Source organism: Felis catus, chromosome D2 (genome assembly GCF_018350175.1).
Source record: "Felis catus isolate Fca126 chromosome D2, F.catus_Fca126_mat1.0, whole genome shotgun sequence".
Classification (NCBI taxonomy): Eukaryota; Metazoa; Chordata; class Mammalia; order Carnivora; family Felidae; genus Felis; species Felis catus.
Window position 1 is genome coordinate 84498089 of NC_058378.1, and position 24139 is coordinate 84522227.

At 48.3% G+C, this 24139-nt stretch overlaps 1 protein-coding gene and 1 long non-coding RNA gene across 16 annotated transcripts in view; one reads left to right on the plus strand and one right to left on the minus strand.

The window, feature by feature from the left end:
* The first annotated feature begins 2164 nt into the window (after positions 1-2164).
* The window catches only part of MGMT (O-6-methylguanine-DNA methyltransferase), a 298692-nt gene continuing 276717 nt past the window's right edge, over positions 2165-24139 (plus strand). For 2 of the 15 annotated variants that reach the window (XM_045040852.1, XR_006587415.1), the window contains exon 1: positions 9926-9989. The gene's annotated coding sequence lies outside the window, so the exon portion shown is untranslated. Of the gene's footprint in view, positions 2315-4266; positions 4444-9395; positions 9544-9582; positions 9669-9909; positions 9990-24139 lie in introns of those variants that run through there. The other 13 variants (XM_045040853.1, XM_045040847.1, XM_045040850.1 and 10 more) reach the window with 13 other exon arrangements.
* On the minus strand, positions 20662-22406 carry LOC109492783. Its single transcript, XR_002736989.2, has 2 exons — positions 22193-22406; positions 20662-21395 (listed from the first exon to the last, which is right to left on the minus strand). It is a non-coding gene; the product is annotated as an uncharacterized LOC109492783 (long non-coding RNA).

The window sequence follows — 24139 nt, forward strand, 5'->3', positions numbered from 1 at the left end:
GGCTCCTGACCTGATGCCCCTTGTGAAGGCAGCTGCAGTGTCTCTCAACCTCCCTGAAGGGTAACTGAGTCCCACCAGGAGAGCCTGGTGTTTGCATCCCCCTGGATGCTACATTCTCCTCTGTCTCTCTGGCCTACCCCTCCCCAAATCCACATCATCTCTCTAAGAGGGCCTTAGGTTGCCTGTGGTGACCTTTCTTTCCGTGGGTGGGAATCAGAGATGCTAATACCAGCTAAGTCTCGTTTTACTAACAGCTTAGGAAATCATATTAATATACTGTTTAGATAAAAAGAAAGGTAGAATTTATTTATTGTTACAAAATTACATCACAGCACACTTGCTAGGATACCAGAAGACATCCTGGTCCATTTCGGTGTTATTTTCCCTTTTCATTTCTGTTGGGATCCTAGTTCTGAGTGTATAGACTGTAATAGACGATAAGAAGACAGGCATATTGTTGTCGATGTTTGTTGCGCATACCTGCACGCGCCACAAAGAGTGGGTCATTATAAAAATCCTTTACAGATGATAGCATTGAGGATTAGAGAATTTGAGTAAATTTCCTAAAGTTTCACAGTGAGCCAACAGAGAAGACCAGAACAAATGGCAAAGGTGTTTCATTTCTCCTGTCTTCCTAGTTTTAGTGCCTGTGGCTGCCTGGAGCAGGATGGAGAAGGATTCTGAGGCTGAGTCCAGTCTCACCAGAAAAAAAGTAACTTAATCACCAACGTGTACTCCGGGGCCCAGGCCAGTTCTTTTGAACGTGTCCCAGCTGAGGCGTGGCCCCGCGTGGGGGCCTTGAGAGAATCCACCATGCCTCTATAGTCACTGGGGTTGATCATAAAGCGACCTTTCTTTAGGTTCTTTGAACAAATTTTTATTGACAACGTTGATATGTCGAGTCACTCAAGTCACAAATGTCCCAGTAGAGGAGTTGTACATACGGGGAGAGTGAAGATTTCTTTCCCGTTAAGAAAACGGATGACTTAGAACGTGTGGTCCTGAGATGGGACCAATGGGTGTGTGACCTCCCTCAAGCTTTGGGGAAGACTCCCAGGGGACCTTATGCCCATCAAGCTGGATACAATGTGTCTATACTGCTTCCTGGGGATGTCATAAAAAGTAACCAAAAACTGGGTGTCTGGAAACAGCACACATCTATTGTCTGAAATCAATGTGTGCAGAGGGCCGTGCTCCCACTGAAGGCTCCAGGGCTGGGTGCTGTCCATGCCTCTCTTGTCCTGGGTTCTCCTTGGCTCCTGGATGTACCACTTTGCACCCTCCCCCTTCACACAGTTCTCCTCGAGTCTCTGTCTTCACCTGGCCTTCTGCTTGCAAGGACACCAGTGGTATGGCATTAGGACCCATTTTAACTTGTTACCTCTGTAAGATTCTATTTCCAAATAGGGTCACATTCTGAGTACTGGGGTTGGGACGCCAACATATTTTTCTGGGAGAACACAATTCAACCATAATAACGTCCACAGAGCACCAAGTAGTGCCGGCACCCATGCGCTCACTGACTAGCACCTGAGCCTGGCCTGGCTGCTACGGAGCCTGTGTCTAGGTCATGGTGACCTTCAGGACCCGAGGGGCCCTGCAAGGGCACCTCCGACCACAGGCAATAGAGACATCCCAGGACCCTCTGCTCGCTCATCGACCCGGATGGTGCACGGAGTCCTGCCTATCCCTGCCCTCCGGGAGGCCCAGGCAGGCAGCCCGCCCTCCGGGCCCCTGCCCCGCAGAGCTGAGTTGGCAACACGGCCACTGAGCACTTGGCGCCGCGGACCGCAAGCACCACGGGACGCGGAGCTGATGGTGGCTAAACTGAGGCACGGACCGCTGTGGGGCGGGAGCGCGGGGTCTGGGCGGCCAGGCAGGGGAGGCCGGTCGGCGGCGGGCAGGAGGGCCCTCGCGGGGCGGCGCCGGGAGGCCAGCGAGGCTGCGCAGAGCGGGGTCAGCCCAGGCTCAGCCGCACTGGGCATGCTCCGACCCCCGCGGCAGTCCGCAGACAGGGGGCGGGCGTCCGCTCTCCGCCCCGGCCCCGCCCTGCCTTCTAGGCCCCGCCCCCGCGCCTCGGCTTCCACCTCCGCTCCCGCACTTCCCGGCGCCCCCCTCTCTGGGCCCCGCCCCCGCGCCCGTGGCTCCGCTCTTCCTGACCAAGCTTCCGTCCGTCCAGGCCCCGCCCACTGTGGCCCCGCCCCCGCCCCGGCTCCGCCCCCCGCGCCCCGGACATGCCTGGGCAGCGGGTGGTTCTCCAGCACTTGGCCACCCTGTGCTCGCAGCTGCTCGTGGTCGGCGCCCTGGTGACGCGGTGAGTGTCTGGGTTGCTGCCCTCCCGCCAAAGTCGGGGCCTTTCTTAGGCTGAGCAGTGGTCTGAAGCCTGTGGTTCTATGGGCACCCTCTCCTCGCCATAGGCGAGGGGCCTGCCCTGATCCCACCCTCTCTGCACAGGCCCCAGGTGTGCGCACGTGTGCCCAGGTGTACCCAGGTGTGCCCAGGTGCGGCCCTCCTTCCCCACGTCTGGAGTTCCTGGACCAAGTTGCTCTGCGGTGATAGCGGCCCGTTGTGGCCTCCCCTGCCATGCCTGTAGTTGGCCAACATCTTCGACGCTCTCCCTGCCCACTCCCCCGCCCTGCACTACTGACCAGCGCCTGGGGGCCGCCTCTTGCCTTCTGTTCCCAGGAAGCTTCCAGAGGCCTCTAGTCCGGCCCTTCCTTGCAGCAAGCCTTTAGCATACTCTTTGTGCAGAATTCCACATTTGCTGCACCGTGTTTTAAGACAGTGCCAGAGAAGAGCAAGTTCTGGGGTCCTCATTTTCATGGCTGGTATGTGTATACATTTCGCCCTAATTGCCTCCGCAAACACTTAGAGTAAATAAGTGGAGTTTGAGAGCCATTTACACTGGGCACCATAATTCCCAAGTCGGTGATAATACAGTAGAGCAGTGTTCTAACCCACGTATTCCCTGCTCCCTTTCTGGGCCCATCATTTACTGAGATCTCAGAATGATCTTCCCTATCAAGGCCTCTGCTCAGTACTTGGCTTTCTATCTTGGAAGCACATTTTGTATGCTCAAACACAGCGTTTGCTTGGTTGGCTGGACAGTCATCAGGGCAGAGGGAGGCTGCTTTGCCCAGGGAGGGGTCACTTCAGCTGTTTGTGGCAGAGCACGAAGCTGTTGAACACAGGGAGCTAGGAATCGGACTGGTTACTTACATTAAGAACCTGTAAAATGTCTGCGTCAGGCCCTTCTCTCCATCTCCCCAAGATAGATGATGAAGAGACAGTTTTGTTCTTTCCCTGAGTCCTTCAATGGATAACACACGGCATAAAAAAAGGGTGTAAAAGCATTAGAAAAGGACGTAAAAACGAAAGCATGCTGGGGGTAAAGCAATTTTAAGGAAACAGTGTCAGAGTTCTCCTCTCCATTCCTGGCCGCCCCCCCAGCGGGGAGTTCATATTGTGTTAACTCAGACACTGTTGTCCTGGAGGTCACAGCAAGTGCACACCTGCAAAGGTCCAGAGTCTACAGGTAGTGGAGAGTTGGCCTCGCTCTACAGGTGTTTGATTTCTTCCCAGGTTCTTGTCTCGAGTTAGAATTTGAATAGTAGAGTACAGTATGGGGGCTGGATGAACCGGGCCTTAAGTACAGAGCTATAGAAAGGCACCTTTTCTTCATGAATGTTCTTTTCATTAAAACAAATCTGTTGGCACCTCGGTGGCTCAGTCAGTTAAGCATACAACTCCTGATCTCAGCTCAGGTCTTGATCTTAGGGTCATGAGTTCAAGCCCCACATTGGTCTCCATGCTGGGCATGAAGCCTACTTAAAACAGAAAACAAATCTGTGTTATAAGAGCTAGATTTTAGTATTACTAAACTCTGCTCTGGACACTGTTGAACACTGATGGAGAGGGAAGTTTAAAGAAGTAATGCACGAGGCGTGGACATGTTGGAAAGATCTCACTCTTGTTCAGTGGAGATTCTCAGACCTTTCTTTTCTCTTGTGTTTTGGTCTCGTGTGGCTCTCGGTCGAGCCTCACTTGGGCCCTCCACTCAGGCCTCCTGTCCCCAGTTGCCTTTCCTGGTGCACAAGTGAGGTCCTGGGCTGGCCGTGCAGGGGAGGAGGGCAGTGGGGCCTGAGGAAGAAGGGGGCCTCCCTGGCAGTCTCTGCTCTTCCTGTCCCAGGAACCCAGCAGTGTGCTCCTCGGTGTTGTTCCATAAAGGAAACTTACTAAATTGTCTTCATTTTTCTTATTTTGCAGAGGACACTTAGAAGCCAGGAACTCAAACCACCAACACGGCTCTATTCCAGCTCCCTGTTTGGGGTCTCAAGGCCCTTTTCAGTTTATAGTATAGTCTCTTTGATAGAAAATCATGGAAGCAAGACAGTATTTTTTGAATTCTCTTTTCCTGTGGTCGTCTGTTACCCTTATTATCAGGTGTGTTTTCATACTTCTCCCTGACTTTATCTAACTGCATAAAATTCCTCTTGTGGGTCAACTTTCTCTGGGGGTTTTGACTTCCTGTCACGTCTCTGGTCACTCCAGACACCTACATTGGGCTCCAGGTCTCTGAAAGGCCCTGAGCTCATTGGGCTACTGTCTTAGGCCCCCTGAGCCTCTTTTCTGGGAAGGGTAGCTTCTTTTTTTGTTGTTAAAAAAATTTTTTTTAATGTTTATTTATTTTTGAGAGAGAGAGTGTGTGAGCAGGGAAAGGGCAGAGAGAGAGGGAGACACAGAGTCTGAAGCAGGCTCCAGGCTCCAAGTTGTCAGCACAGAGCCCGACCCGGGGCTCAAACTCACAGACTGCGAGATCATGACCTGAGCCGAAGTCAGCCGCTCAACCGACTGAGCCCCCCAGGCACCCCTGTGATGGGTAGCTTCTGATACAGGTGCTTAGGTCTTATCTCAGAATGTTATTTATACAAAGCCTGAAACTTAAAAATCGGAGACATACAAACCATAACATTCCCATTGGGTGAGAGTGGATTCCCTGTCATCCTTTCACGTGTACTCATGATGAGTGAACAAACTCAACAGCACCTGTTCCTGGTTTAAAGTAAAAGTATGTGTGGGGGAGGGGCCTGAGCTGTGCAGGAGGGGCTGGTTTTCCCTTGGTTCACAGGATGCATTTCCCCTCCTGTTAGTTCTGGAGGCCTGTCTTGGGCAAAGGTAGGTGAAAGTTGTAGACTGTTGGGAGACAGAATACTGCCAGATGGGTGTCCTGTGGCATTAGGGTAACCCGCACGTCTTTGCTGGTCAGTGGAAAGAGTCATTTCCTTTGGGTGTAGAAAGTTTAAAAATAATAAAGAGCTTAGAGAGGGCTGCAAGGTTTTGAGAAAACCGTATAGTGAATATATGGAATATAGTGAATGACTTATTCCTTTAAATAGCAATTGAAGTGAATTGTCTAAGAACAGGAATAAATCGTTTTGTGACCTTTTGTAACCTTTGAAGGAACCCAAGTGGTTTTGGCAGATGGTGGCTTACGTGTAAATCGGTCACAGTGTCTTGCCAAAGTGCTCAGAATCCCTGGCGGGGAAGCCAGTCTGTGGCAGTCACGCTCCTGATGTCTGCCTTAGCGAAATAACTAACTAAATAGGCAGCCCCAGGAGCCACTGACACAGCAGTGACACCCTTGGCTATGTGTTAAACGCTGAAACTTGTTTTTGACACCACAAGTTGTTTTCAATCCGATTGGGGGCTTGGAGGAGTGGGGGTCTCCAGGGAGGCAAGCCTCATGTCTCCATCCCCCCGGCCCCAACCTGGAGTAGACTTTTGGCTTTTGATGCAGCTGTGGTAAAACCAGTTAAAAGTTCTATAGAAACATTTCCTGGCAGTTAAATTTGTTGTCGTCTGTGTGGAACCAAGAAAGGGATTGTGAGCGAGTTATAAATGCCTCATATGTTCGCTCTACTACTTTGAAAATTGTCTTGTTAGAATAATTTCCTACCCGTAGCACTTGTGAAGTCAGCAGAGTATCCAGCCCGAGCTCTATTGCCCATTCCCAGAAGTCTGGGGGTGAAGCTGAACGCGCGGTCCGCCAATGGCACCACTCGTAAAAGCAGGCACTTGTTAAATCTATTTGTTTTTATTATAGACATCGATCTGCCAGTCGCAATAATGCATTTATGGACATTTTTCTGCAAGCACAGCGCTGGTGGCAGTTTTTACTGACAAATTGAGTCATATGGATAGTAGTTTAGAAAACTCTCACCTTATTGATAGATTAGCCACTTCCAGCGCTGGGTGTTGAGAGGTATCTAGATGGGCGTAGAGAGGGAATTGAATCTCGGGGCAAGATATGGGATGGGACATTTAAATGTTGAAATTTAGTAGGTAACTAGTTATTTCTCATTTGTTTTTAAATTGTTAGCTACAGTTTACCCCCCCAGTCAAAAGGACTAAAAGTTGGGACCCAAGGTGTTACCTTCAGTTTTTGACCTGCTTGTTTGGGTTCGTTGGTAAGAGCCACCACTGGAACGCATTGCTGTCCTTGTAGTGGGATATCCATGTGTCGTAGGTACAGTGTTCTCAAAAGGGGCTCTGAGCCCTATTGGCATCAGGATTACCAAGGGTGCTAGTTACAAAAGGCAGATTGTAGGCTTCCTTGTCAGACCTACGAGATCAGCACCTGGGGACCTGTGTCTTTGCAAGCTTCCCAGGGAATTCTAGGGACCCCAATGTTCCAAGCATCTCTTGGGAAATCTTTAGGATGGCTGAGAAGTAGTGCTCGCCAGCCCAGACAAGCTCTGGAGTTCCCCTTCCAGATGGATCCATTCGCAGCCAGCGTTGTCGTCAGTTGCCCGTGCTTATGGATCTGTGTATGGTTTTGTAACTCCTCAGAGACATGTGAATCTCTTCAAATTGCAAACCCAACATGTTATCATAGTGTTATAGTTTTCGGTCTTGTGGTTATGACAGAAGATGCAGATGTTACCAAAACTTTGGCATTAGTTTTACAAACAAATGTTAAGCACGGACAGCCATATTATATTTCACTCCTATCTTTTCCTTTGAATGGCTGGCATTGCTTTTCTCCTCTCTGGGTAGAAGCGTGTTCATGGTCTCAGATGAGGGCTGACTTTCAAACGCACAACTGAATGTATTTTTGTAGAACAGAGTTGAGTTTTTATTCAGGAAGTGCCAGAGTTGTGTTGGGGAGAAAAATGGGAGGGATTTGGGTGGTGCCATTTACTAGTAGGGTGACTTTAAGAAACTTTGAAAACCCAAGCTGCCTCCTCCTGTGTCTGATGGTGATGATCATGCTTATTGTGTCTACTTGGGTGAGTGTAAGCACATGAAATAATAAAGTATGAAGCACTGCCTGGGTAGAAATCTTAACTTGGAACCACAGTCTTAGAAGGATGAGATTCTACCTAGAAAAGTGGGGAGGAACAAACTGGAAATCCTACTTTCCCTCCAGCCCAATAACATCCTGGTTTTATAGATTTACACATAACCCAAGCCCCCATTTGGGGAGGCAAGCACAGGGTTAAGTGTGCAGCCTCTGGTAACAAGCCTGCTTGTCTGGATCTGGATCTACTAGTTATATGACCTTGAGTAGAGTTACTTAACTTTTCTGATCCTTAGTCTCCCCCAACATAGGGAAGATGACATTACCATTCAGAGGGCTATTGTTGGCTATTGGGAGGGAATTGTGTTTACAGATCACACCAGGCCCTGGTGAGCCCAGGAGTAGCCGACCTTTGTTAGCTCAGAGCCACCGACCTGTTTTCAGGAGGAGGCAGGACTAGTGATGGAGTCCAGTGTCCCATCTCCTGTGTGTCTGTGATTCCGGGCGGCCATGGACTTGTGTTTGGTCTGGAGCATGATGTAGCTCAGTGCTAATTTGCTGGGTTTCTAAAATTCTTTCTCTAAGGAGCTGGTTTCCCTTGCTGCCACTTTGGTTTTTCACAGTGGACATTATCAACACCTGCTCAAGTGCTTGCTGTCAAGGTGCTCCCCACTCAGGTGTGATCTGTGAGTGCTCAGGTGTGTGGTGCCCAGGGCAGGCTCGTGCTGCGTGGGTGGAGAGCCGGCCAGTGGACCCTGCCAGTCTCTGGCAGCCCTGAATCCGATGCCACAGAATCGGACACTGGCAGTGGTCAGGAGCCATCAGGGTCCCCAGCATATGTGACCGCTCATACTGTGGTAGTGATGGGTAAGGCGACGGGTTAGGTCAGTTTTGTCAAAAATAAAAAATCCACAATAATTTGTGTGGGTGGAAATGGGCCATATTTAGGGGTGTCTTTTTCTCGTCCTATCATGGGTCAGCCTAGTAGAGTCAGTCAAGTTCCAGAAGAATCTGGACAGTGCAAGAATGATAGTATTGCTGATAATAGCACTTATTGAAGGCTCACTGTGCTGGTTGATTTCCGTAGGTAGATCGGCTTCTCATATCTTCAGGATCACTGGGTGACCCAGACACCGTTAGTTTCTTTATTTTGTGTATGAGGAGACCGGCTCCCGGAGAGGTCGAGGGGCCTGTACAAGGCACACGGGCATAGGAGTGGGGTTCTGTGTTAGCCCATTGGTTGTGTCATGCTGCCTCTGCAGGGGTGAAGCAGAGAAATGGGTACAAGTCCTTTTAGAGGCAAGATGTAGCAGACATAAATCCACACCTGTACGTTCTTGTGTATGTTTTCTGAACGCCAGTGTGACTAAGCATTATCCTTCACATTGTGGGAAAAACAGCGCTGTCAAGTCTGTGCCTGCTTGCCGTGCTCACCACACCTCCCAGCACACAAGCCACTTGTACGGGGCTGACAAGACCCTACCTGTGTGTGCTCGGCCACTTACTGAAGACGCAGGTGTACCCCGCGTCCCTCCTTTGAGCATAGGACCAGTGTGCAGGTGCCGGAGAAAGGAGAGGAGCGCCGTGGGCGCCAGGCTATGTTCGAGGACTTCAGCCACGCTCATTACCGAGTCCCGATGGGCCACGGACTTGCTCCTGATTCCAGCCGTAAGGGCGGATGAAGCGCTTGCGCACAGACTTGCGGCCCAGTGGTGGCACGCGTGGACTCATGGATGTAGATGGATCTGCGAGCAGTCTGGCTGGAGTAGGGGTGGGAGTCGGGGCCAGAAAGGGGGCCGAAAGTTAGCGCCAGGCCAGCCAGGAAGGGGACTGTTCTGACCCTTGGCCTTGGGAGCTTTGTGAGTGGGGGACCACTGCGGTCACCAACAGGGACGACAGGGAGGGAGGAGGAGAGGAGGTCCGGGTGGCGGGCGACCTCTGTTGGCAGGCGGCACGCAGGGAATCGCTAGGGACACGCGCGGCATGCGGGGAGGTGGTACTGTCGCGCACCTCACGTGCGGAAGCGGTACGGCCACGTGGGGAGGTGGCACGACCGTGCGTGCGGCATGCTGGGAAGCGGTACGGTCACACGCAGCACGTCGGGAGGCGGTACGGCCACGTGGGGAGGTGGTGCAGTCGCGCGTGCGGCATGCTGGGAAGCGGTACGGTCACGTGGGGAGGCGGTACGGCCACGCGCCGCACGCCGGGAAGCGGTACGGTCGCACCCGTCGCGGGCGGAAGCGGTACGGTCACACGTGGCGTGTCAGAGTGGGGGTGGGGACAGCGTGTGGGAAGCCGAGGGGGCCTGGAGGGCTTGCTGGCGGAGTGCGGGGCGCCGAGGGAGTTGGGTGCAGTTTGGAGGTGGAAGGTGACTGTGTTTAGAAGCTGTGTTTTTAAACGCGGAAGGGAAACACGGGTGTGTGTGCTTTTTATTCACGGAAAGGCAGGCCTTGGGGAAGTCAGACAAACGATCTGGCTTTCGCAGGGTACATAACCCGTTTCTGTCATGGCAGCCTGGGGTTCGGGGGGGGGTGGCTGCCTGCCCTCCTGTCACCTGGCTCGGGCAGGGCTGAGGAGGCCTCGCGAGCGGCGCTCGCACCCCTGCCCGCTCTCCGTTGCGGGGGAGGGGGGCGGCTGTGCTTTCCTGCAAGAGCTCGTGGGGTCTTTCAACACAACCGCCAAGTTCGGGGTATGCAGTCACTTCAGGATACACGTTGAAAGGGAAATGCGTGCCCAGTCCCCTTAGGTCGAGACCACCTGGCCGATGTCAGCGTGTGCACCTCCCTGCGCCCCCGTGCGGGTCACTGCTGGGGCTTCTGGCGGCCTGTCCACCCCGCGTCGCTGTTTCAGGCTCTGGGAGTGCTTCTGGGCGCACCCGGGGGCCAGGGTGGGCCTGCGTGGGGGCGGGAAGTGCTTGGAGAAGGCCCCCGTGGGAGAGTGACCTGTGAGGGGGACTTGGACCAGGAGAAGCAGGCGGCCTGGCGGAGGAGGCCTGGGCAGAGCACCCAGGAGGGTCCTGGGTGGTCATCGGGTGGCGTGCGGGAAGGACAGACGGAAAGGTGCCAGTGACGCAGATGGAGTCAAGGGTGACGCGTGGTGGGCCTCCCGGCTGCCCTGGCCCTTGGACGCTCCACAGTGTGGCCAAGGTCCCGAGATATGGCGCTTCCAAGTCTCTGGGTCCTGAACTTGTCCTAGTTAAGAAATGACATCAGCGGTGGGCCGGGAGAGGAGGTGGGTGGGGGTCCTCTGCACGGGGCCTCGCCCGAATCCTCTCCTGTGTTTGCAGCCACTCTCGTTAGTAAGGCTTTTCACACTCAGTGGAAGTTCCTGGAATAATGGGCAAAGGGAAGAAATGATGTATTTTCAAAAGTTACTGAGTTTAGGTACCTATCCCCAGAAAAGCCCATGTGTGCTATTCTTTATTGTGCAGAAAAATTTGTTTTTGTCACCATTGTGTTATCATCAGATTAAGCTGTCGAGTCAGATGGATGCGGTGCATTCTGCCGGCATGTTTGCTGATCACCACCTTCTGCACCCACCCCGGCCCATCCGTCTCTGGCGCTGGCGGGGTCGGCCCCCACTGGGTCAACAGGGAGTTTGTGGGGGGGGGAGGGGGGCGCTCCTCTCACGCTGCTTTTGGAATTTGTTCCAAGAACAGCCAGACCAAGTACGTAGGTTCTGAAATTGAATTAGTGTTAATATTCAACATTATCCATCATTCTGGCTACAATCAGCCACCGTAAAGGTGTTCTGCCCACCAGCAGGGCAGGCTCTGGGAGACCTCTGTGTTCTGTCATGGGTGACTAGTGGTTTACTAGGACACACACTTTCACTGCTAAACCCACAAGGTCCCGGGTGAGCTGGGCGGGGGAGGTGGTCACCTGTGCAGGGTCCTCTGTGACATCCTGCCTGTTGCTCTCCTACTATTTGAATTCACATGGGTTTTGACCTATTATCATTACTTTAGTTTCTTTTCCTACAAAAGTATGGGCTTTAAAAACTTCCTTTTACCTTCTCTCTCTCTCTCTTTCTCTCTTTAAATTTGTTTATTTTTGCCCTGAGTGTAATTGGAACATTTGCTTCTGGACTGAGATCATCACTGCTGTTCTTGTGGTGTTGTCTGGACCGTTTGTCATTCCGGGCAAACCTCCAGATGTTCTGGTTCTGATTTCCTCGGTGATTCTGCCTCCCTGTATGATGAGGTTTCTTGCTAAGAAGCCTTCTTTGAGCCAGAGGTGTTTCTTTCCTAGTCGCTGCGCATCATGACAATTAAGACAGGACGGATTCTTGGATGGGTTACTTAAATATTCTTTTGTATCGGCCAGAAACAAGCGTTTGTAGTAGTTCTGGTGTTGGAAGCAGCCATTTGTGGTGCTTCAGTTGTGCCCTGGCATTGATGTGGAAAATCCCAATTACTCGTTGAAAAGCCAGACCTTGGCTGCATGTGTTTGTGATGTTTTGATTGTGGGGTGCTCGCTATTGAGAAGGACTGGCTCCAGGCTGCCCGGAGTTTACTTGGACCGGATGGTCATCTTTGGGCAGCCAGGTGAGTATTGGCCCCTCTGTGCAGCTCTCAGACTTGAAGCTGCCTCCTGGGGTTCAGAGTGAAGTACACGTGAGCTCTGGGTTTAGATGATGAGGATTTTCAAGTCTCCTGCACCACTGAGGAAGAAGCTGCCTGGCTCCAATCTCTGTGAGCTCAGTTGCTTTGCCTCCCAAGCCCCAGACTCTATCCCCCAGGGTCCCCCGCCTCTATCCCCCAGGGTTCCGGGGAAGCTTCCTGGGAGTACCTTACCCCACACGGAATGGGGCCGGCTGCCTGACACAGGGCACTGCTCAGGGTGGCCCCAGACAGCGGAAGCCTGGCACTCAGGCACAAGACCAGGGAGAGTCAGTGCTGATGGCCTCTTCCTCCTCCTGTTGAAGGCGGGGGTTGAAAAATGCTCCAAGGTAACCCCTCCCACCCACCCAGGTCCCAAATGGAATGAGCCTGCGAGACTCCTCTTGAAGCCCCTTTCAGCGCAAAGGCCACGGACTTCTGTTCTGGCATGTTCTCTAGAAGCCTGCGCAACAAGGCTTTGCTCTGAGCGTGGATGGGTAGGAGACCCCATTCCCCTCTTCCCAGACCCCTCCTCTGCTCTGTCTGGGGAGCCTCTTCTGACCCAGCCCCAACACAGCCATTCCGATGCCCTTCCTTCCCTAGGCCCACACACTCACACTCAGGTGTCTGCTTTGCTGGTGTGGGTTTCATCTCTCGATGCTGGAATTCTGTGTGAGGAACTCTCTGAGGCTGGGGTGGGCTTCTGCCTGATGGGAGGGCCAGCCAAGGGTTAAGTGTGTCCTCCTAAGACTCCTGTGTAGAAGCCCTAACCCCCAAGGTGGCTGTTTGGAGAGGGGCCTTTAGAAGGTAATTAAGATTAAATGAGGTCATAAGGTGGGGCCCTCATCCAGCCAGATTGGTGGCCTTATAAAAGGGACAGATCTCTCTCTCCCTGCTCCTTCCTCCTCTCTCCCCTCCCCTCCCCTCCCCTCCCCTCCCCTCCCCTCCCCTCCCCTCCCCTCCCCTCCCCTCCCCTCCCCTCCCCTCCCCTCATCCACAACCCCTGATCGAGGGCTTGAGGATAAGGCAGCTGTCTGCAAGCCAGGAGGAGAGCCCTCACCACACATAAGATCAGCCAGAACCTTCATCTTGGAGTTTACACTTCCAGAACTGTGAAAAAATAAATTTCTGTGTAAGCCATGTGGTCTGTAGATTTCTCTTGTGGCAACTGAGCTGACTAATACACAGGTGAAGCACAGACCAGTTACTTGAGAAGCACAAGTCTCATTTGGGGCTTGTGTATGAAGTTGGAATTTGGGGATGAGGGTACTTTATAGTCAGGCAGTGCTCAGAAGTCCTGTAGGATGGTTCTCAGGTTTAGCTCCTGGCATTCCCCAAGGTGCGAGTGTACATAGGGGTGACAGAAAATAGAATGAACCAGGGGCCCCAAAGGTTGCAGGAAGGGGATGTGGCAGGCAAGGCGAGAGATGCCCAGAAGGCCGGGGGACTGTTGGCAGGCCTGGTGATGTTGTGGCACTGGGTGGACCTGCTCTGGGAGGCTGTCCGGGCTCCAGGCTCCAGGCTCTAGGCTCTGGGGCAGGAGGGAGAGGTGGGGAGGAGTGTGTGCTGTGCTGAGGGACCGGGAATCTTAAGCATGAGGAGGGTTGGGGAACTAGTCTAGAGCTGCTGGTGGGGATTTTGTGTTGGTCGTTTGGTTTTTCTCTTGACGTTGCCCAGTTCAGTCTCTAATCCTGCCTGGATCGAGGAGCAGCTGGGGCCATCCTGTTTGACACCAGCTAGAATTCTAAGAACCGTGCAGTTTGTTACTTTTCAAGCTAAGCTGTCTTTCAGGAGTTCTGGAGGTCTCTGTTGGGTTGGGAACCTTGAAAGATAATTCTCACTAGAAGCTGCTGGCCTACACTTCCATCACATTGGCCTGTGTTACACCTGTGGCCACTGATGGGGGGACATAAAAAGGTAGGAGGAGATTTTTAAATTTACTTCTGCCCAAGCAGCAGTTCGTGTTATGGGGTGTAGATCTGCAGAATGCATCAGATGTGCAGGGATTTTTGGGCTTATTGCAAAGAAAATTCAAGTTGTGAGCTTTTACCCAATGCATCTTGGCCATTGCTGAGCTGTGGCCCAGGCTCCCTCTGTGCTTTTGCCGTGCGGGCCAGCACTGTGCCCCCAGGATCCCCCTTGGCAGGGAGAGACCGCTGCGGTCAGTGTGGGAGAAGCTAGACTCCCCGATGAGGGAGTGTGCTATGCTTGGCATCATGGTGTTAATATTTAAAACGTGGGTTTGAATTCTCAGTTATGTTTTATTTATTTATTTATTAGCACAGCGATGTTTGTTGTTTAATTCCATAGTGAGAGTCTCTAAGAATATGATTAACCTTGAGGGCCATCTTATAATGTAATTATTAATGATTGATTCTGTTTATCCTTGAAATCAATAAGAGAGGCATAATGGTGTGGCATGTAGTTGGGCTCGATTTCTTGCATTTCGTAAACATGATTCTGTGACAATAGTAGTATGGGTTTATTACCTAGAGCGGGTTTGATGAATCTGAAGTGTGTGATTAGTTTTATATAATGATTGTGATATGTAGTGTTCCTTATATGACTTATGTTAATATGGCAAGCAGTGTTAACGTGTCCTGCCACTAATAGTCAGGGTGGGGATGTATAGTAATTGATCTTCCTGGGAGTGCTGTAATGTAAAAACAATTCAGGCTGTTTGAAGTATATTTTACAAGTGTGCATTGGGCCTTTGGGATGTTATATTGAAAAACCCAATTGTACAGTTACCATGGGAACCCAATTAGAATAGATTGCTTGATTTTTTTTTTTTCAGTCTTTCATCTTGACCAAAAATCTAATGTATTTTAAATGTTTTCATATGGAATTGTATTCATGCACTGACTTGCTACAGTACCAAAGGATTCTTTTTTTTTTTTTTTTTTTGTCTTTTCGTTTCCAACCCTAAGCTGAAATAATGATATATTCTCTCTAGTGGAGCTTTATAAGGAAGTCTCCTAGAGAGGTTTAATCAAATTTTTATGGAAAAGTTTGTCCAGGTGGTGGTAGAGGTGGAGGTGGTAGAAATCATTTAAAAAGATAGGAAAATGGGTATTTTCATATGATTCTCCTCTGCTTGTGCTCTGGATGTCAGAGAATACAGAGGTGTTCCCCTGATTTTCCTCCTGTTTGCAGATGGGGGAATTAGGTCCCGAAAGGCATCTGGGTTGTCGGAGGTAGAGATGGAGGGTTGGTCAGGGCCGGGCAGAGTCCAGCCCTGGAGTAGGCCCCACATGTTTGGTTTCAGACTTTTTGTGCTCTGAAAACTTACTGGAGATCTCAAATAACTTATATGAGTCATATATCAACATTTACCATGTTAGAAGTTAGCATCGAGAAACTTAAAAATATTAATTCATTTAAGCTATGATAAACTGATTACACTTTAATGTAAATAACACATTTTAAACTGAAAAGTAACTATTTTCTGTAAAAAGATAATTAGTGAAATGAGTGGTATTGGTTTACTTTTTTTTTCCTATATCTTTTTTTAAATGTTTTTTTAATGTTTATTTTTGAGAGAGAGAGAGAGACTGAGTATGAATGGTGGAGGGGCAGAGAGCAAGAGAGGGAGGCACAGAATCCGAAGCAGGCTCCAGGCTCTGAGCTGTCAGCACAGAGCCTGACTGGGGGCTTGAACTTACAAACCGTGAGATCATGACCTGAGCTGAAGTCCAACGCTCAACTGACTGAGGCACCCGGGTGCCCCCTTCTGCGTCTTTTAAATGACTGGGCTAGTGGAAGGCAGCTAGATCTCACATGTGCCTCCTGCATTCCATCTGTGGTGATATGTTTTGGTTGAAGTATCTTGAGAGAATCTGGCTTCATCCAAATAAGTAACTGGTAAGGGAGAAGCATTTTAATAGCTTTTCCAGATAATCGTGGATATTCTCTGAGATGGCATCAGAACTGGGCAAGTGTTCGTTTCTTGAAGGTTCTTTGCTGTGTGGAATCTGAGCCCTTAGCGAGCTTTTTGTAGTCCCTTAAGTGAAAATCGACACGTGTGTCTTGCACCTTGGATGATTTTGTAACGTCATTCACTGGTCTTTTGGAAAATACCTGTTTGCTGACTTACACGCGTCTTCCAAATGTTGACATGTTTCATCGTGCAGTATTAAAACCCGGGCTTGTTAATATCACTGCCTTTCAACTTAGAGCAGCCTTAGAATCGGGGACCACAGGTGGGGGATACAAATTTTTCAGAGTTGTAATTATCACTTAAAGCTCTCAATTTGTCATTTATCATTGGCATCAAGTAGTGTTGCTTTGTTTATTTTTGAGGAAATGTCTGCCGGATACCCAAGTCTGAGTAACCGTAGTTTGTTACTCATCTCTACACGTAAAGCTTTTGTTTCATGGAAAAGTCAGCCGGCTCTTCGGAAGAACTCGGGCAGCTAGGCGGGTGCTTTCCTGCAAACAGCCTCCGTTGCCTCCAGCGTGCTCCCCTCTGGGCACAGAGTATTGACAACGGTTGGAGGATTGAATAAAGATCACAAGCTTGATTGCTTCATTTGGGCATTCTCACAGGAATGGCTTTTTTCCCCCCTTGACCTTGGGTTTGTGGAGCGGTAGGTGGGAGGATTCCCTCCAGATTTGGTGCCAGCTTGTTTTACATCACGGTTATTCACCATGAAGAGTCATCTTCGCCGGGCACTTTTGTAGGAGCTTCTTGTTAGATTGGGGAAACTTTTCCTTTGTGCTATTAATGCAGTGAATTACAGTGCTGGATTTTCATATGTCAAACCAACTTTGCATTCCTGGATAATCCCCACTGGGCTTGGTGTATTAATATTTTCATAGCTTGAGGATTTGTGTGTCTGTGTTTATGAGGGATACTGACCTGAAGCTTTCTTCTCTTGGAGTCTCTTTCTAGTTTGGAATTAGGGCAAAATCTGTGACTCATGAGATGGGGCCTCTTTTGTTGGAATAGTTTGTGTGCTATTAATATCACCACTTCTTTAAATGTTTGTAGGGATTTACCGATGAAGCCGTGTTGGTGTGGGGTTTTCTTTGTGGAAGGATAGAAACTATACATTCAGTTTCTTTAGTAGGCGGTGTTATTCAAGTCATTTATTTCTTCCTGAGTTACTTTTTGGTAATTTGTTTTTCAGGGAATTTGGCCGTTTCATCTAACAATTTATTGGCCCAGAGTTATTTTAATATTGTCTTACTGTCCTTTGAATGTCTGGTCCTTGCTTTTATTACTGATACTGGTTATTTGTGTTTTCTTTCTCTCTCTCTCTCTCTCTCTTTTTCTGATTGTTCTGGTTAGAGGTTTGTCAATTTCAGAGAACCAACTTTTGTTATAATTGATTTTCTCTTTTGTCTTCTGTTGGTTTCTTCTCTTTATTATTGCCTTCTTCTGCTTACTTCCGGTTTAGTTTACTTTCTGTTTATAGTTTGCTAAGGTGGAAGCTTAGATCACTGAGTTGAGCCCTTGGTCTTTTCTCATGTTAACACTCAATGCTAAGCTTTCCCTGGAAGGCAGGAAGCACTGCATCCCACAGATGGCTGTGTTGTCTTCTTATTTTCACTTAGTGCAGTGTTTTCCACTTTCCTTTGTGATCCCTTCTTTAATGCATGGGTTATTTATTTATTTATTATTTTTTTTAAGGTTTATTTATTTTTGAGACAGAGAGAGACAGAGCATGAATGGAGGAGGGTCAGAGAGAGAGGGAGACACAGAATCTGATATAGGCTCTAGGCTCTGAGCTGTCAGCACAGAGCCCGATGCAGGGCTCAAACTCATGAACTGCGAGATCATGACCTGAGCCAAAGTCAGACGCTTAACGGACTGAGCTACCCAGGCACCCCTAATGCATGGGTTATTTAGAAATATGTTGTTTCTCTTCTAAATAGTGGGGGATTTTCCTGATGTCTCTCTTATTGATCTTTCATTTAATTACCTTGTGGTCAGAGGACATTTTTTTTTTTTTTTTTTTATGATTTCAGTCCTAAATTTATTGAGAATTGCTTTATGGCCCAGAACATGATCTGTCTTGGTGAATGTTTGTATGCACTTGAAAGGAATGTATAGTCTGGTTTTGGGGGAGAGTGCTCTTTCCATTGTCAGTTGGGTCACATTTATTGATTGTGTAGTTCAGGTCTTCTGTCTCCTTGCTGCTTTTCTTGTCTCCCTGTTCTTTAAATTATTTGTGATAGCTCGAGATTTGCTTCCCCTTCGATTCTCAGCTCTTGCTTCATTTGCTTTGAACTTGTTCTTAGGTACATGCATATGTAGAATTTTTTTTTAAATGTTTATTTTGAGAAGGAGGAGGGGCAAAGAGCATCCCAAGTGGGCTCGAACTCATGAATCGTGAGATCATGTCCTGAGTCTAAACCAAGAGTTGCTTAACCAACTGAGCCACCCAGGCATCCCAATATTTAGAATTTTGAATTGTTACGTCCTCATGGTGAATTAACCCTTTTATCCTTATGAAATGGCTGCCTTTTGCCTTAATAATATTTCTTGTTTTCAAATCTTGTTTGATGCTAAGATGACCACTCCAGGTTTCTTTTCATTAGCATTTCTGTGGAAAATGCTTTTCCACCCATTTACATTTTACCTATTTTGTCATTGTATTTCACATGTGTTTCTTGTAGGCGGCATACAGTTGGGTCTTGTTTTTAAAAACTCTCATCTGATAACATCTTTTTAGAAATTGTAGTATTGAGAGCATGTGCATTTATGTGATCGTCAGTCTGGTGGGGTTTAAGCATGCCGTCTTGCTGTTTGCTTTGTCCCATTTCATCTTTTGCCTCCTCATTTTCCTACCTGCTTTTGGATTGTTTAAATGTATATTTTTAATGAGTTTAGCTTAATTTTTCCCTATACTGTTGGTTAATCAGCTCTCTGTTCTTCGTCTCTTCTTAGTGGGGACTCTAGAGTGTTGTGTGCATATCTAGTCTCCCGTCATCTGCATTCGGCGTCCTGCAGTGTGAACTCTGTACAAGAGAAGCTTCGGCCTCTCCCAGCCGTGTTCCTGTTGTACTCATTCAGTACATCGTATGTCTGCATATGGTGCAAACTCCAGAATATGTTGTTATTTTTGCTTTAGGTGGCGAGTTATCTTTTGAAGAGATTAAAACTAGGACCCCCTCCTTCCAGCTTTTATATTTATTTGCATATTTTCAGTTTCTCGTGCTCTTCATTCTTTTGTGCGAATCTGCTGTCAAGAACCTCGCATCAGTGTTTATCAGATGTAGGTCTGCTGGTAAATGGACTGTCTTCCTTTTCTTCTTCTTTTGAAAAAGTCTTTGTTTTTGCTTTTATTCTCGAAAGATATCTTGCTGCGTAGAAAATTCTAGATTGACCATTTTTTTCCCCTTTTCTTTAAGTGTGGTGTTCCCTTGTGTCCTGCCTGACGTAGCTCCTGATGACCAGCGTGCTGTCATGCTTACTGTTTTCCTCTGCCCTGTTTCCCCTTTCTGGCCACTTTTAAGGTTTTTCCTTATCACTTGTTTTCAGCAATTTGATTATGATGTGCCTTGGTTTCGTTCTCTTTAGGTTTCTAATGTTTTGGTTTCAGTGAGTTTCTTGCATCTGTGAGTACGGGTTTTTCATCAGATTTGAAGAAATAGTTAATATCTTTTCAAATATTTTTCTGCCTTTTTCCTTTTCCTCAGGTGGCTCTGATGTGTGTCAGATTGGTTAATACATCCCACATCTTAGACATGTTCTGTTCATTTCCTTCTGTCTTTTTTTTTTTTTTTCCTCTGCCTGGATAGTTTAAAACCTATTTTGTCTTCATTGTCACTGCTTTTTCCCTTCTGCCATATCTAATCTGTGAGTCACACCAGGTGTATTTCTAATTTTAGATACTGTATTTTACACCTAAGTTTCATTGGGGTCTCTTTTATATCTTCTCTTAACAGGTCTTGTTTCCCTTTGACTTGAGCATATGGGACATATTTACAATAACTGTTCCAACCCAGGCAGGCTGGCTCCAGAGCCTGTGACCTTTAGTGCACGGATTTTGTGACAGCTATTTTGCCTTTTGTCAGAAGGCTTTTCTGTTTGTTTTCTATTTCTTGACCGTATTTGGGTAATTGTGGTTGCCAGAGAACCAGGCACTAAGAAAGTTAAGTATTCCAGGAAACGTAGGCTAAGGATAGCTTGTGCAAGCACGCATGAAGTCTGTCATTGAGCTTACAGACAGCCATGGTGAAAAGGGAAGTAGTTGCTCCCCAGTACTCATAGTACAGTTAGTGCATGAATAGCATCCATCCAGGAGAGAGAAACCTTTTCCTGTAGGAGGAATTTGTCCTAAAGCTTTGTTTTATTTTTATTTTTTAAAAAAATTTTTTTTCAACATTTATTTATTTTTGGGACAGAGAGAGACAGAGCATGAACGGGGGAGGGGCAGAGAGAGAGGGAGACACAGAATCGGAAACAGGCTCCAGGCTCTGAGCCATCAGCCCAGAGCCCGACGCGGGGCTCGAACTCACGGACCGCGAGATCGTGGCCTGGCTGAAGTCGGACGCTTAACCGACTGCGCCACCCAGGCGCCCCTGTTTTATTTTTTTTTAACGTTATTTTTGAGAGAGAGAGAGTGTGAGCGAGTGGGGGAGGGGCAGAGACAGAGGGAGACACGGAATCCGAAGCAGGCTCCAGGCTCTGAGCTGTCAGCACAGAGCCCGAACGGGGCTTGAACTCACAAACCACGAGATCATGACCTGAGCTGAAGTTGGATGCTTAAGTGACTGAGCCACCCAGGCTCCCCTGTCCTAAAGTTTTAAATAAGGGATAGTAAGCAATTTAATGTTGGCTTTTTTAAATGGCCAAATACAGGAATGGTTTTTGTATGATTTTTTTTCCCCCTATTTTCTTGTGGATCCTTAATTTAAACCAAGGGTATCCTGTTGCTTAGGGAGCTCAGGTAGGTAGTGTTCCAGTGGTCTTCATTGATTGCAGTGGCGATGTAAGAGGGTCCAGAGAGAGGGCCTTCTCAGGAGGCGTCTGTCACCCAGGAGTCTGTTGGAAGTCAGAGGACGAGTGTTGGGGGAGGGCATCCCTCCTGCTCTGCTCTGCTGGTTCCCGTGCCTTCTGACCTCTGGCACTTGCGGCCCCTGAGAGGCACTAGCAGGAGACTGAAGGCCAGGACTCTGGCTGAGAGCTGTGGGCTTCGCTGGTCCTTGTCTGACCTTGAATAGAGCACTTGAACTTCCTGTGCTTCAGCTGCCCATCTAGTCCTTTGCGCCACCCACCTCCCGTGCTTCTCACCCCTGATAGCCCTGCCTCCTGGGCTTTGGTAACCCCTTTGGACCTCAAGGTGGACCAGCGGTGTTCTGAGTTGGCTCACCCGCTCTGGTAGCTTCTTGACTCTCCCGTGTCCTGTGTGTCTGCCTCTGTTTCCTGTGTTTAAAGGGGTTGCAGTGTTTCTGCGTACTCTGGATCCAGTCAGCGGCAAGAGTGATGTATGGGTGAGCCAGAGGTAGCAGGTACTGGGTAAAGCTAGTAGAAGCGGGTTGACTCTGTTAAGAGATGTAAAGAACTCTGTTTGTATTTTTACTCCAGAGGAGGACCACTTCAGCTCCATACTGAGAGAACCAGAATCGGGAAGTCAGAGGAAATCACGGGCCCCTTGAACTCAGATTATTTTCCCCTTGTCACTGTTGCAGTTTTTAATGCGTGGCACTGCTAGAAACGTGCTCTGCTGAAGGCTGTCATTTTGGTGTTTTCACGCTGTTGAAGATGAGACTAGACAGAAGAGTGCGTTCCTTCCTGCCAGAATTCACACACCACTGCTGTTAATACCCTGCCAGCCCAGACCTTCATCAATTAAATTTAATAGTGGTGATAACATTAACCCCCTGCATCGCTGTCTACCTGACTGTCTAGAGAGCTCTTCACAGCTCTGCATTTGAAAAACGAATAGACAGAGGCTGTCTTTTGTCCCAGGTTTCTCGGGTGGCAGTGCGAACGCCCAGCACATAGGCAGAGCTGGCCTGGTGGTTTGGACTGTGCTGCTCCCACAGCCACGTGCACGCCCGACAGAATAAAGGTGCGCCCTGTGAGGGACACGCAGGTTGTGTGGAGGATTTGCCCGTGCCCTCACTGTCGTCCACCTGAGTGCGAGAACCGTGGATGGCTGTGATTGCGTGGTGCTTGCCAAAATCTTCCTAAAACGCGCACTTTGCCTCCTACCGTATGTGAATGACCAAGTCACTTCAGCGATGCCACATCTCTGGAGTTGCTAGGGAAGTGAAGGGGGAAGTGTGTTCACTTAGGAAGTTTGGATTAAGTGCAGACTTCGCAAACGTGGACCAACCTGGTGTGCTGGTGTGCGAGGGAAACTGGCCGGAGTTTCATCCGAAATGATGAAGTTTTGAGAGTTTGTCTCGACATGGTATTTGCCCTTTAGTACAAGCACTCTTTGTTATTTTCTGGCCACCAGATGTACGCCTTCAGGTTTTGTCAGTTGCCCAGGTTACAGAATTTCGGCTTCAGTGTTCTTTTTTGTAGTAATTTGATTGGTGGATTTCTGATGCAGTTTTTTTTCTCCTTTTTCTTTCTCCTTTCCCACCCTCCCTCCCTTTCTCTTTCTTTCCTTCTTCTTTCCTTTTAAAATTATGTGTTGTTGTGGGAGCCTGGGTGGCTCAGTTGGTTAAGCGTCTGACTCTTGACTTTGGCTCAGGTGACGATCTCACGGTTTGTGGGGTTGAGCCCCAGAGCCTGCTTGGGATTTTGTCTCTTTCTCTCTCTCTCTGCCTCTCCCCCACTTTCTCTCTATTTCTCTCTCAAAAGAAATAAAAGTAAACTTTAAAAATAAAATAGGGATGCCTGGGTGGCTCAGACGGTTGAGCATCCGACTTCAGCTCAGGTTATGATCTCATGGTTTGTGAGTTCGAGCCCCGCATCAGGCTCTGTGCCGACAGCTTGGAGCCTGGAGCCTGCTTCCGATTCTGTGTCTCCCTCTTTCTCTGCCCCTCCCTGCTCGTTCTCTGTCTCTCTGTCTCTCAGAAATAAACATTGAAAAAAAAATTTTTTAAATCGAATAAAAATTAAAATTAAAAAAATAAAAATTTTGTGTTGATACCGACTAAAGAGTGCATGAGATGTATGTAAGGCATGAAGCGCAGGTAATGATCTGGGCACCCACCAACTTACTGCTGATTTAAGCACCTCCAGTCTTGGGGAAGTTATCTGTGCGCCTCTTCTCCTGTCCTGCCCCCCCCGCCCTCCCCTCTCTCCCTACCTCATGGTTATGGCTATTCTGAAGTTTGTGTTTATTATTGTCTTGCTTTTTAAATTATGTATAGTTTCACCATCTGCCCAGCTACTTTTCAGCAAGATCTCATTTAGCGTGGCTTGTTTGACTTTTATAAAGAGCATATTATGCTGTCCAAGTGTTCCAAGCCTTGCTTGCTTTTGCTTCTGCTTGGAATTCCTTTTCCTGAGTTCCGCCCGAGTTGTGCTTGGCTGTGGTGTGTGGTCTGTACATCACAGCACATCGTTGTACAACTATGCCGCTGTTTCCTTATGTACTTTTCTATTCTCTCGTCCCTGGGCATTTGAATTGTTCCCAGGTTTTGTCTGCCACCCACCACAGCTATGATCACTCTTGTTTGCTGCTTCCACTGCACATTTATAACCATTTCTCCTTGCTGTACACTCAGGGGTACAGTTATTGCACTGTCAATGTTCAATGTTACAAGACAATAGCTGTTTTGTAAAAATGGTTGAAGCAGATTAGACTCCTATCAGTTGGTGCTCATCCTTACGAAAACTTGGAAGTTACTTATTCATTGTTAACCTACTGGGTAGAAGATAATTATCTCATTGTGACCTTAATTTACATTTTTCTGATTACCAGTGAGTTTGAGCATCTTTTTGCTTGGCCGTTCATGACTCCTTTTGTGCAGAATGCCTGTTTGTACCCTTTTTGCCTGTATTTCTATTGAAATATCCTTTTCTTAGTGATTTACAGGAGAATTTTTATCCTCCCAATTCTAGTCCTTTATCAGTTACCCGGGCTGCAATTATCTTCCCCCAGTTTGTGGTTTACCTTTTCATTTTCTTTATACTGCCTTTCTGTGGACAAGGGTTCTTAATTTTCATGTAGTCGAACATAATTGAATTTGTGATTCTTTTCCTTTATAGTTCAATTTCTGTACTAATACCACATTGTATTAATTACTGTAGCTTTAGGCTAACTCTTAACATTGGTGGCATAAGCCTTTCCATCTTGCTTGTCCATACAGATTTCAGGATCAGC